Genomic DNA, 13,308 nt, shown 5'->3' on the forward strand with positions numbered 1-13,308 from the left:
AAATGTAACTGAATTAGAGAGATGGCAGTTTTTGTATGAGTAAATTTGTATTTGAGTTTTCATTGTGAGACCAATTTTGTGTCTGTCTGTCCCCCTTCCCCGCAGAAAGCCGCAGATCTGCCTTAACAGGTTAAACTCACAAAACTTAAAATGAATGGGACAAAGGGGTTGCTGAGTGGTGACACTCTCTAAAATACTTTTTTAATTCGTATGAATTTTTTTGGCCACTGTGTAGCAAACCACTAAAAAGCAGTAGAAAAATGAAACCTTGTTTACTGGACTTCTTTAGCTGAGGTTAAATTCGCAGCACCAAAATGTAGCTGATTAAATTATCATTTCAAGAGCTAATGGTTCTAGGTTGACATAATATGTCAAGTGAGTGCTGGAGACCTAGTGTATATAAAAATATGTATTAAAGTAAGACCCTTTTGTTTGCAGAGGGAGGCGCAAAATGTAACTGTAACATGGACACTAAGGGAAACATAAGAATGACCAAGACCAATGGTCAGTCTAGCTCAGTATCCTGTCTCTGGTAGTGACCAGTGTCAGATACTCTAGAGGAAATGAGCAGAACAGGACAATTACTGAGTGATTTATTTCCTGTTGCCTACTCCCAGCTTCTGGAAGTCTGACATTTAGGGACACTCAGAGTATGGGGTTGTATCTCTGACCATCTTGGCTAATAACCATTGATGGACCTATCCTCCATGAACATATCTAATTCTGAACCCAGCTATGCTTTTGGCCTTCACAACAACCCCTCACAATAAGGTTCTACTGGTTGTTTGACGATGTACTTCCTTTTGTTTGCTTTTAAAAAAAAAATCTGCTTCCTGTTAATTTCATTGGGTGACTCTGATTTCATTGGGGACCTGTCAATGGGTGGAGCAGGAGGAGATTTTTTTCATGAATAGACTTGTGGGGGGATTAGGCTGTGTGAGAAAGGAATTTCCTAAAGCTTGTGGGTTCTCGCCTCTCTTAGGCCTCGGAAAGCTGAAAGAAGAAGAGGAATGCTCTTCTATCTCCTTTCCCTTCAAGCCTTCTCCTCTCACCCAGTCCCCCACTTCCACCTCAGGCCTCCTGAGGTTAGCAAGCAGAGAGCACTGCTCCTGCAGACGTTGAGATTTACAAGGAGCTCGAGAGAGCAGGAGAGTTGAGGGGAAGAGTCAGGGGAACTGGTCTGTCAAAAAGGAGAATCCCTGGTGAGCCATAGGAAGATCACTAGACCCTGGCAAGGGTCTCAGAAGTCTGCATAAATGCACACCATGCTAGTGCACTATGAATATAAGAAACCCTAATAGTTACCTTCCACATACCATGGTGTGCTATTATGTTACTATGCCTGGCTCATCTTCTCTGTGAAGTGCTATGAGCCATTGTGACAAAGTTCAGAAATAAATAGAGGCTGTATGAATTAATGCTCCCACTCTGTGTCACTTATGAATTTTATTCATGTTTTAACAGCGAGAGTCCTGTGGCACCTTAAAGACTAATACATTTCTGTGGGCATAAGCTTTCGTGGGCTGCAACCCACTTCGTCAGATGCATGGAATGGAAACCACAGATAGGAGGTGTGTGTATATATATGTACATTCAAGGGTAAGAAACATAACAATGGGGTGGACAAGTGCTTTTTGCTGTATACAGACTAACATGGCTACCCCTCTGGAACTATTCATGTGTTACATCACTGTATATTGGAGGAGTCCCATGTAAGTTAATAACCATAAACTTTCTCCAGGGGAACAGTGACAACATCATCTTGGAACTTGATGCCCTGCTCCTCAGTTTTCTCTGTTTCTGCTCCAGGCACTTCAGTCTTCCACTCCTGGATAGGCAGATTCCTGTGTTCCTAAATGATTGAGCCATCTGGCCAAATCATAGTCTCCTCCTACTTTGGGAGATGAACAAGAAATCCAGCAAAACAAACAGTGGGCCAACAACGGGATATTCAGTCTGACTCCAGGCTTAATAGACTCCCTCTCTCTTTCCCACACACCCTTCCTGTGTTCTCTAGCCATGTCTACACTACAGGTGCTGCAGCTGTAGTGTAGATGCTTCCTACGACCAAAGTTAATCCACTTCTCCGAGAGATGGTAGCTAGGTAGATGGAAGAATTCTTGTGCCAACCTAGCTGTGTCTACAGCAGGGGATAGGTTGACCTAATTTTTCACAGCCCTGAGCGATGTAGCTAAATATATCTAATTTTTAGGAGTAGACCAGGCTAAGTGTGCGTCTGTTTGTGTGTGTGTCTCTCTCTCTCTAGGCCTTTTCTCTGGGCTCATTATAGATAACATCTGAGCACTTTCTGCCATCCATTTGTATCTATTTTAGGAAAGTCTTATTACTCCCTACACATTTCTCCCTGCAGGTCTTCCCTTCTTATAGACAGCCTCAATACCCATCACCTGGGGAGTCAGTTAACAAGGTACAAAGTGGGGCTGAGCCCAATTTGCTTAGAGGAATCTGCCCACCCTGTGACGGGAGCATAATCGAGTTTGTATATTTCATTAACGTTATGGCTGTTGAACCTGTTCTCGGTTTCCATTTTTAATGAGAAGCCTTCCTCTGAGTAGAATGGCCATCATTTTTCCCTCTGTAATGTATTATTCAGTGTCCCTTTCCTGCATTCATAGCAAGAGAAAATATTTTCATACAAGAGGCACTTAAAGGAAATTGGCTCTTAAATAACAAAGTGTTAGGTGCCTTTTAAATGTGAGAGGGAGAAATAGAAAGTTGGTTATTTTGATGCAAGATTCATGGACTTTGACCCAAAAGGGAATAAGTTTTGGGCAAGATTAAAATATACATAAAGGCGTCTGTCATACTGTGTTGATGGAGAGATACAACCTAAGCATAGGACAGAGAGCCAGGAATTCTGAGTTCTGATCCCCACTCTGATACTGTCTTCCTGTGTGATGTTGAGCAAATCACTCAAACTTTGTGTTTCCCTAGTTTTTGCAGCTGGGATCATACCTACCTCCCTTACAAGGGTGTTGTGTGGATTAGCCAAGTACAGTTTGCAAAGTGATTTCAAGATGCTAAGCTAAGTGGTGGGATGTATAGGACTTATAGAGGCAATACTGCCTACCTCTGTGTCCAGCTGCCTGATTTTGACTATGAAACATTGTTTCTTATGAGATAAAATATGTTGAAGACATTGCATTCAGCTGATAATAGTGCCATTCATGTGTCAGCCCTTCAGTGACTTAGATCAGTGGTTCCCAACCTTTTTGGCTCCAGGGCCACAGATATCATTTTTACAACCCTGAAGGGCCACCAGTCTCTGCCAGCAGGCCTTGCCCCCACCCTCGCCCACTGCAGCCAGACAGAAGGAGCTCCTCCTTGCTGATCTCCTGTCTCCCTGGCTGCAGCCCTGTGCGCTCCACCTGGGTCCCTAGGCAGTGGCTCCCTTCTACTGCCAGGGGGACGGATCAGTGCTCCCCTCCCTCTGGCTCCAACAGGGACCCCAGTACCTAGGGACCTAGGTGGAGTGCTTTTGCTGTGCTCCCTGCTACAGCCGGGGGAGGGAAGCGCTGATCTCCCATCCCCTTGGCTGCAGCAAGGAGCCTGCACTGGTCTTTTAGCCCCGCAGAAACGCGCTCCACCTGGGTCCTTAGGCAGCGGCTCCCTTCTTCAGCCAGCAGGAGGGGAGCCGCAGGCCACTTTGAAATCCCTTGCAGGCCACAGGTTGGGAACCGCTGACTTAGATTGAGGGGCTTCACCATCAATGAACTGGTGTTGCTATCTGCTATTTCCATGACAGCAGGTGCTGTCATATACACTTCCAGAATCTAGAAAGAGGATAAGAAATTGGATCAAGAGACAATAAGGAAAGAAGTAAATTCACGTACAGATAGGATATATTAACCATTTTTACTGTTAGAAATCTAAATAACATTTCTGAAAATATTGTTGGCTAATTTTGAATGTCACACATTGCGTTCTCTTGTTATATTTTTAAAAATTAATAAACAACAAGCCAAACATTGCATACAGTTAGTGTTACAAAGGGGATAATTATGGTGGAATTTCATGTAATGAGCCAAGGTACAGTCACCTTGCTTCAAAGAGAGTTACAGCAGACATTATAAAAAAGAGAGTAGCACTTCTACTGTTAATGGTAGGTCCTGATGATGACATGGCAGAATAGGGTAGCGTCCTGACATAGTCAAGTGGTTTGTGAGGTGCCTGTTCCATTGCAGGATAAAAGCGAAACAGTCCTCATTTAAAGATGCTGTGGGAAGCACAGGGCCAGTTATTGTGATTCATTGAGAACTTGCTGAGAGACTCAACGAAATAGCATTTCCACAGGGCACACCAGGGTCTACTTTGAAAGTAGACAAGTTTTAAGTTATTTGTAATTCTTTCCTCTATTTGTTGTTGTTTCATATGCTCAGAAATGAGAAAGTTGATCTGTATCCAGACTTCCTTCATAGAGAAAAGAACAAATCCATGTAGAACCACTAGCTTTATCAGTCTCCATTGCTCTAAAATGTTCTTCCTCTTCCGGATGGGACGAGATTCTCAACATTGCTGTTGAATTCTTGAGGAACTCTCCCTACATTCTTTCCAGCATGCTTTATGCTTCCACATTACAGCTGCTTTTATTCCTAACAGAAGTCTGGATGAGGTTCCTTTCAGAGCCTGTCAGTGTTGCACATTAATTGGCCAGAGCTCTGAGAAATGAATGACAAGGGGCCCATTGTCTCTGGACTGCACTCAGCCGTTGCCTGCTAAAGAGAACAAAGGACCAGGAATCACAGCGTTAATAGTGTAGAGGAGCATTACTATTAGGTCCTGTGCCCTGCCATGCTCTGTTTAAAATCCCTAATGGGTTAAAATGTTGAAATACCAAAGAGGGAATAAGCATACAATGTCCATTAACAATCATTATTGGCCCTCACCTTGAATACTTATTCCAGTGGACCCCATTATCATAGAAGAAAGACCCATCTAGCTTAGGACATTATTTATTCCTGCAGCTCTGCTCTGCCATGGTACATCAGGGCAGTTTGAGTCCTGCTTTGTCTTGCTGTAGTTTTACTGTTAATATCACTGTCTAAAAGATAGATTTCTCCATCTAAAATGAGATTTTTATAAGCATGCAAATGCAAGGCGAACCAAGAGAAAATGGCTCTTTGTTTTATGTATTACATTCATAAAAAAATGCTCCACTAGTGGGTGTGATAAAAGGCCACTGAAATACCAAATTAACATATACAGTAATATTTTTCAAGGTGTAAACTTTTACCTATCAAACTTTAAAACTAATCAACATCAAATATGCAAAATGAGACGTATAATGGTTTCTGGCTATGCTATTAGCAAGGTTTGAGATACATCTCTGGTATCATCAACTCTCACCCTTTGTTGTTTACATCAGTTAGAGACTTCAGAAAGTACTTGACTTCAGATGCTAATTGTGATTTAACAATTAAAAAGAAACCTGATGATTGGATGATATTATAACTTAACTGGAATTTTGCTGTTAAAGAAAAAAGTCCATTAAGAGCACTTCAGCACCTATTTGCTATCAGATATAAATAACACACCTATTTAATACCACAAAAGAATATCAAATAAATTAGACAGCTGTGAACGGTTTGTATTGCTTGCCTTAGAATTCAGCATGCATGGTTTCCCATCCAAGAGTGAGAAATCTCTGTCTTGTGTAGATGAACACAGGAGAGAGATTGTGGAGTGATCCTAGTTCAGTGCTTTGTGTAATTTTTGTTGTCTGGCCTCTACAACGACATATCACATCTTTTATTTGGAAGTAAAAAAGGCTTGCTTATTTCAAAGCAGCTATGGTACTTTATGTGATGGAGAGAAAAGAGTATGGAGTGTTTATTTTAAAATTCTGTGGTTATATATTCTCCCTCCATCCCATTCCCAGGCTTCCCTTTGCTGTCTTAGCCGCTCGTAATTCACTTTTTTTAGCGGGATGGCTGTAGTACAGAAATTATGACATAGACAATGTGTTAGGGATTGTGACCCGTCCCGTGCCCAGGGCAGCCCCCTGAAAATGCCAAGGGCAGGGCAGGCTGCAAACGGAGAGCAGATTCTCCCAGCACTGGTGGGTGGTACTGAAGCCAGACTTCCCAACCAGCCACAAACTGCACTTCTGAATCCCCACAGAAGCCAGTATACAAATGCACACAGCCCTCTTTACTGCATTTCAGCATCTGGCTCCCAGTCAGCCACTAGGTCCAGTAAAGAGACCAGTTATTTAAACTCTATGCTCTTTACTAAAAAGGTTCCCTCTGACCCCAATGGGTCAGTCACAGTACCAGTTCAATATAAGTTTGGATCTTACCCAAAATACCACGCTGCCAGCCAATCCATTAGTAAATAAAAGTTTTATTGTAAAAAGAAAGAAATAAACCATAAGAGAAATGTTAAAGGATTAGAGCAATCAGATACATACAAATGATTGAAAGTCCATATACATCAGGTTTCTAGAAGAATTATGGTGTTGCAGGCTTGTATAGTTCCTCTGGTCTTCACCCAATCTCTGGGTGGGTCCCAGTCCTTTGTTTCACAGCTTCAGTTCAGTTGTAGATGAGCTGATCCAGAGGTAAGTTGATACCTGAAGCTGAGTCCTGGCTGAAGACTGGTGACTGAAGACAAAATGGATTCCGAAGGCCTCTGCCTTATATACCCTCTGGCCCTGGTCATGCGGTTTGTAGAGTTTTACAGGAACTAAAATGGAGTTCAGGGTCACATAGGTAAGTCCTGGTACCTCATCAGGTGTATCTCCGGCTTCACCCCCTGGGCCTCTTGCACCTGGGAATGTCTTAATGGGCCATTAAGAAGGCTATCGTTCTGCAGCCATCCTGTCTTGAGTCGATGCTCAGACAGCACCATTTGAAATACAGATATATCAAATGTATCTATAACTTCCATTTCACACATCACACATGAACATAAGTATTATTATCTTACTTAGCATATTATTACCTTCCTAACAGTACCTGACATGGCATATCTCACATGAATTATTATTATTTTGACATATTCATGTTAACCCATATGTTAAATGCCCTCCCTACCCCCAATCTAACCAGCATGACACCCCCAACGTGAGATTGGTGTAGGAAGGAGTAATTGGAGCTCCTGAATACACCTCAAGGGCCCCCGATCCAGCCAGAGTGACAGGGATATCCAGAAGAAGCACTTCAGGCTTGTACTTTATGAATCCTTGATTTAAGCCAGGTGAATGAATTTGTAAGATTGTTGCTCTGTAATAATTACCATTTGGTTTTCTTTATTTTTCAGAAGTGTGGTAAAACATTTAACATGTTTATTTGCTAACCACACTATATCCACTAAATAGTGTATAAATATGTATATAACCAGTTTTGGAACAGAGCATGCCACTTGCTTAGGGGGATAATGTTTCTGGTTATGCAATTTTATTTGTCCAGTGGAGTATTAGTATTGGAGAGTGAGCAATCGGTGCTTATTTTTCCTTCTTCCAGACTTGTGAATGACTCATCCTAAGAAACCGCTCCAGCTCCTAACACTGTAATTGGTGCTATCCCTTTCTGTCAGAGAAGTATAACAACATACAGGAGCATGAACAAATAGTTATTTGTTAATTGATGCTTTCATAATCCTGAGCTCTTCATGGTACTGAGCAAGTTTGTCTTCAGCCACGCAGATGGCTATTGTATTGGTTGTCCACTGTAGTCTAGATGTAGCTTTGTTTTTGTCTTAAAGTACTTTATTGACTTGCTCCCTGATTTTTAAAGGTATTGAGGCATCTAACTGTTGCTGAAATCAGTGGGAGTTAGGCTCCTAAATATCTTTCAAAATCTTGGCCCTTTGAATTTGTCTCCAGAGCCCTGCAGTGCTGACTATGGGATGTGAATTGCAGCACTCACTCATATGTTGCTCTGTAAATGCCCCATGTGGTCCCTGCTAGCACGAACTAAAATGTGCCTAGTTTGCATTAATATAGTCCACTATGTTAATGTGAACTAGGTACCTTTTAGTTCACATTAGCAGGGTCTGTGCTGGACAGTTGCAGCTCAATGCTTTGTGCGTGCTACAGTTCAGACCCCCATAGTCAGCACTGTGTGGCCATGTAAACTTAGTTAACATTTGTGGGTTATGAAGTAACTCAGTAATTAGTTTCCATGGTTCTATTAGTTCTTTTATTTTTTTATTGTTGATAATCTCTAATAGTAGAAATATGTTTGTATTTTCTGTCTGATCATGGTGATTTGTGTTTCTCTCATTTTCTTAAATTTATAGTGTCTAGGAAGTGATTGAGCAACTTTCAACTGTCTGCTCTTTGCACTGTAGTGACATTCTCTAGAATAGTAAGTGGAGAGTAATGAATCTTTTTTGTCATGCTAGAGAGAATTTTCTGAAAATCCCACTCTTTAGTTAGGGCTTAATCAAATCACTTGTGCTGAGGAGTCGATGCTGTGTGTTTATTACCTCTTTCTCCTTTTTACATAACTATACGCTGGAAATAGAGTCTATTTCCATGAATCTGTTACCCCAAGTCTGAGGTTGTGACGTGCCACTATCTGTTATCCCTAATATGAGCTGTTTCAAGCAGATGCTGAAGTGTCCATTTTATGTAGGCAAAGAAAGAACAGAAGAGCATGTTTCTTCTTCCTATAATCCCCTGTTATTCCTTGGCCTAGAGCAATACCTCGTCTTGTTAATGAACAGAACTCTATGTCGTGACAGCTTTAGGCACTGCACTTAAAGTGCCCTGTGGTGCTTGATTCCAGAAAGAAACTGGAATATACTGATCCTCTTATACTATGAAGTCAGAAGCTTGAGGAGGATGTTCTCATATAATTTGTTTTAATAGACTTTGTGAGCTCAAAGGGGCCACTGACACTGTAAGATTCAGATGCTGCTTTGCCAAGCTGCTTACCATTTAAAAAAAAAAACAGCACTTTCCTTGAGCAGTTTACAGGTAGATTTTGAGTGCAGAAATGGAATGGTATGAATTGAGGGGGAAGAAGCTTTGCATAGAAAGAAGAGTCAGAATGGGTTATTTGTGTCATTACGTGCTGTACCTCTGATTATTTTTCTTTCACCCTTTCATATAGACTATAGCAATTCATCTGAACAGAGATAGAGGTTGAACTTTTATTTATAACTTCAATTCTTTAAATCAATAAGACTGTTACTGGAGGCAAAAAAGTCAAGCACGTTCCAGAAATGGTAAGGCAATAATGTTAATACAATAAACTTTCTTGTTATCCAGTTCTCCAGACACCTTGTGAAAAAAGTATCTGCTAATTAGAAAAGTTGGTTATGCTAAAGTTTTATATATGCATGTAAGAATGCCAGACATAAAAAATTAAGATCAAACTGCATTTTTAATTAGTCAAATTCCATTTAGATTAGAGTTGGTTACTTAATGCAAAATAGCTGCCAAATTAAAGAGCCATATTAAAAAGATAAGTGAAAACCAACATTGCTCTTCAGTTCATGGTTTAATAAGAAAAAGGAATAAAGGCAAAACTGCTTTTTGCAGTTTAAATCTGCAAACATTAATGCAAAATCAACGAGACTAACTCATGTGCATAAATGTTTGCAGGATTAGAGCCTGTATTTGTTGGTGTCTTTAACAGAAAAACCTACAGATTTAGGCATCCCCCTGTTATACAAATATATTACTTTTCAAGTTTTAATACAAAAGATAAGTAAAAAATATGAAATTGCTATTCCTAAATAAGAATCATTTGTCTTTTCATCAAGAGATTCATTTTTCTCCATTAATTTGACTATTCCAAAAATTCCTCCACTTCATCTTCATGTTCTTTAGCATCGTTAGTACAATAAAACTTAGCATTGAGAAGAAGTGGAAAAAAGAAAACCCTAATAAAGAACATTTAAGTGATTTCTTTTTTAGTCTTGGATTTATTTAGCTATATCTGGGGAAAATCTAGGTTTGTCAACTAATATAATGAATCTTTCCTTTTGATTGCCAAACCTGACAGAGATCTGAGACTGGGCTTTTGCCTATTATGTTTATAAGGATCTTAATAAAGAAAAGACATCCAAAGATGCTGTATGAGGATAAATATTTGAGCCCAAGCCTGTATTAAATGGTTTTCTGGAAAAAGCAAAATGCTTAATGCTCTAGAGTAATAATGACAGGATAAATGCTGTTTTATTTTTTTGCTACAGAAAAATCAAGTCTAGTTGATTGAAATGTGGAAGACCCATTTGCTTGGTTGGAAAAATAATCTTAGTGTCTGTTTGATGCATCCCTCTGAGATGTTGTACCTTTTACTATGGACATTGTCCTTGACTTCATTGTCTACTCGTGATAACAAACACACTGTCCGGTAGTGTTTGCAGGAATACACCTTAGGGCCTATGCTGGGAAAATTGCTCATTGCTGAGCAGAGTGTCTCACCCCAGTTTCAGAAATATAATTAATTGGGAAGGCTTCCCCACAGTTTATTATAGTAGAACTGGAAGAATCAGCTTCTCTATATGAAAGCAATAGAAAGCAGAGTACTGAGTCTGCTATAATATAAATTTTATATATTTAAAAATAAATGATGATTGTTACTTTAGCAGCAGTGAAACCAGCTGTCCAACTCCTTCCCCCCCCCCCCAAAAAAAAAAACACAACAAAAAAAAAACCCCCACCAACTTATTTAAAGTTAATTTAAACAATTTACCTTACAACAACTTTGAAAGTTTCTTGTCCAGTGTTTTCAAATGGTGGAGTTGATTCTTTCAGCCCTACTTGGCATGCTTTAATGCTCTTTTTCCTCTTGTGGGGGCTCATCATTGATGACCCCCTCCACAGATAAGCAGCCTCATTCGTTGAATTGATTATGAATGATTTTTCCAAAAATTGTTTCAATATCTCCTTCATTTTATCTCTGTCCCTCTATACTGGTCCAGATGCTTAGGTATATTTTTTCCTTGACAGCAGGTGGGGACATTACAACTGAATCTTTTGATGGCATTCCCCTGTATAAGGGGCTTTCTGGCTCAGGAACCTCAGGTTGTCTCCAGTAAATGGAACTGCTCCTGAGTAGTGTAGCATAAAATTGACTTCTGTTTATCTGGTTTCATCTGACACCATTAAAAAAATCGCTTTCTCTCTCTCTAAGAAAATTAGAAATCTCTGTCTTTATCATCATCTCTAAGAAAATCAGAAGCACGACTTGCTACCAGGCTGCATTTCCAGCAAACACCTTAGGCCTCAACACTTCTAGGATTCCTGCATATAATGGGCTTTCCTTTCTAGCTGGGATGTCTCCTGGCTGAGTCTTGCAAGATTATCAGAACACCAGCCCATGTCATTGCTGTTGAGCTCCAATGTGAGCTTTGTTGATGCCTTCTTCATCAGCTGCAGTAGAGACTTGGATATAAACCGGAGGCCTCAGGCCTCAATGAGGAAACAATCCTAGCTCTGGACCTTTTACAAAGTTAGAAGAGTGGGCCACCATGGGACAGTGCTGACTTACATTAGGTGGGGCTCTGGTCCACTGACTCAGAGCATCCACCAGAACATTACTGTCCTTGATGGAACTTTGATTGCAGGCCACCCCCTACCTGGAGAGGATGTCCAGCCAGCACTGGGATCTCATGGGGCACTAACACCGGCAGAACAACTTTTGGAGACCATTCAAATTGCCAGGCATGCAGGGGCACTCATGGTCCCACTCCCTTTGATTCTAAGCTTGCTCCTGAAGTGAATGAGCCCCTTCCTTGAACGAATCTTCTGCCCTGCTGCAAGCACTCATGCAATGCTCCCAACTTCTACAAAGGCTTCTCTGGTGGTGGTATTCCTCAAGGAGAAAAGCCTTCCCACAAGCACTCCTGCAACTTGCCTCCCTTATATTCCTGTAGCCCTGGGGTACCTTGAGCTGCTAAACATAACTTTCTAGAGCCTTGAGAAAAAGCATGAAATCTAGACTGGAGAGACTGGTATGGAGAGATGCTCTCTGCTAGCTCTCTGCCTCTTTGCTGAAAGGGTGAAGAGCTCTCCTCCTCCTCCAGATCTAGAACCACCTGATGGTGATGGGGAAAACCCCAGATTGGACTCCTCCAGAGTAGTGTGAAATCCCCAATAATGATACCTTGAAGAAGGGGAAATCCATGCCTGATTACCAGCTGGAAGAGTGGGAAGTGCCAGCTGTTGAAAATCATGGATCTGCCTGTGTTAATTATCACAATCTCTCCAACCCATTGAAGGGTTTCTGTATGGTAAGTGGTTTATTTAGCAATCCTCACAGAACTGCCTGAAAGGAACAAAGGGCTGCTCGGTGGGAAGCTAATGCCCACACACACTATTTCACACCTATGATTAGGCTTGCAGACACCACCAGGATTGCCTTGCAGAAATTCTCTCTTTTCCTGCTGTAACACAGTAGCCTGAATCTACTTTGCATCAATAGTCCAGGTTAAGCAGATGTGCCATTTATCAGGGTCCTGACTGAAATGCATTTATGTTGTCTGGTAGGGATTATACTTGGTTTATGGTCCTACATATTTAGAAAGTTGGTAGCTTCTGTTTTATTTTTCCTCTCCCCCCCTCTCCCCTTTCCAGTGCTGTATATGACACTCCTGGCTTAGAGAGGCATATTGGGATTTTGGGGGAGGATAGCAAGGCTTGAATGCATGTTCATAAAGGAAGTATTAAAAAGAGCCTGTGGGCAGATACTGGAGATAATTAGAAACCATACAGAACTGCTGCAGGCTTGGGGGATATATGTAGGCTACAGAACATTCCTAAGGGAAAGAAATTGCTCTAATTACAGGCAAGGTCATTGCAGTCACTTAAATAGAAAAGAGAGAGTGGGAGTTGGGACCCATTGAAGTTGGCTGAATGTAGTTAAACAGGATACAGTTCCATACTTTAAATAAATAATTGCTTCTGAGATCTCTTAATGCATGGCATGTGATAATGACAGTGAAACTTTCAAGAGAGATGGGAATTTCTCACTCCTAATTCACATTTTTGAAGACCAAAACAAAAACAAAAAAATCGAATGGAACCTCCCTGCTATATAGAAAAATCTGCAGTGAGCTCTCTCTGGCTGTGGTTTCATTTTTAAATTTCATTTCTTCTCTGAAGTTATCTGTGAATGTGACTTTCTCCCCTTGGTTCCACAAGTGGTTTAGTCTATCTGAAATTGGTTGAAAGAGTAATCTACCTGTTATAGCATTTGTCACAATTATTGGGTGAGCTGTGCTTTCGATGCCTTTGCAGTCCCTCTTGATTGAACACCTCCGGTGACAGGCTTCACTTCTTTGAGTGATGTCCCCATGGCTGCTCCACCGTAGGTGCGGCAGCACCTTTAT

The 13,308-nt window shown here is 41.0% G+C and overlaps 1 protein-coding gene across 2 annotated transcripts in view; it reads left to right on the plus strand.

Annotated features, from left to right (window-relative positions):
* TULP4 (TUB like protein 4) overlaps positions 1–13,308 on the plus strand; it is a 245,722-nt gene that overhangs the window by 13,771 nt on the left and 218,643 nt on the right. Inside the window, exon 1 of one of the 2 annotated variants that reach the window (XM_067542486.1) lies at positions 9,018–9,195. The exons of the other annotated variant lie outside the window; for it this stretch is intronic. The gene's annotated coding sequence lies outside the window, so the exon portion shown is untranslated. Of the gene's footprint in view, positions 1–9,017; positions 9,196–13,308 lie in introns of those variants that run through there. 2 annotated transcript variants of the gene reach the window in all.

Source organism: Emydura macquarii, unplaced genomic scaffold, assembly GCF_026122565.2.
Source record: "Emydura macquarii macquarii isolate MOO-44397 ecotype Brisbane River unplaced genomic scaffold, CSIRO-AGI_Emac_v2 contig_705, whole genome shotgun sequence".
Lineage (NCBI taxonomy): Eukaryota > Metazoa > Chordata > Testudines > Chelidae > Emydura > Emydura macquarii.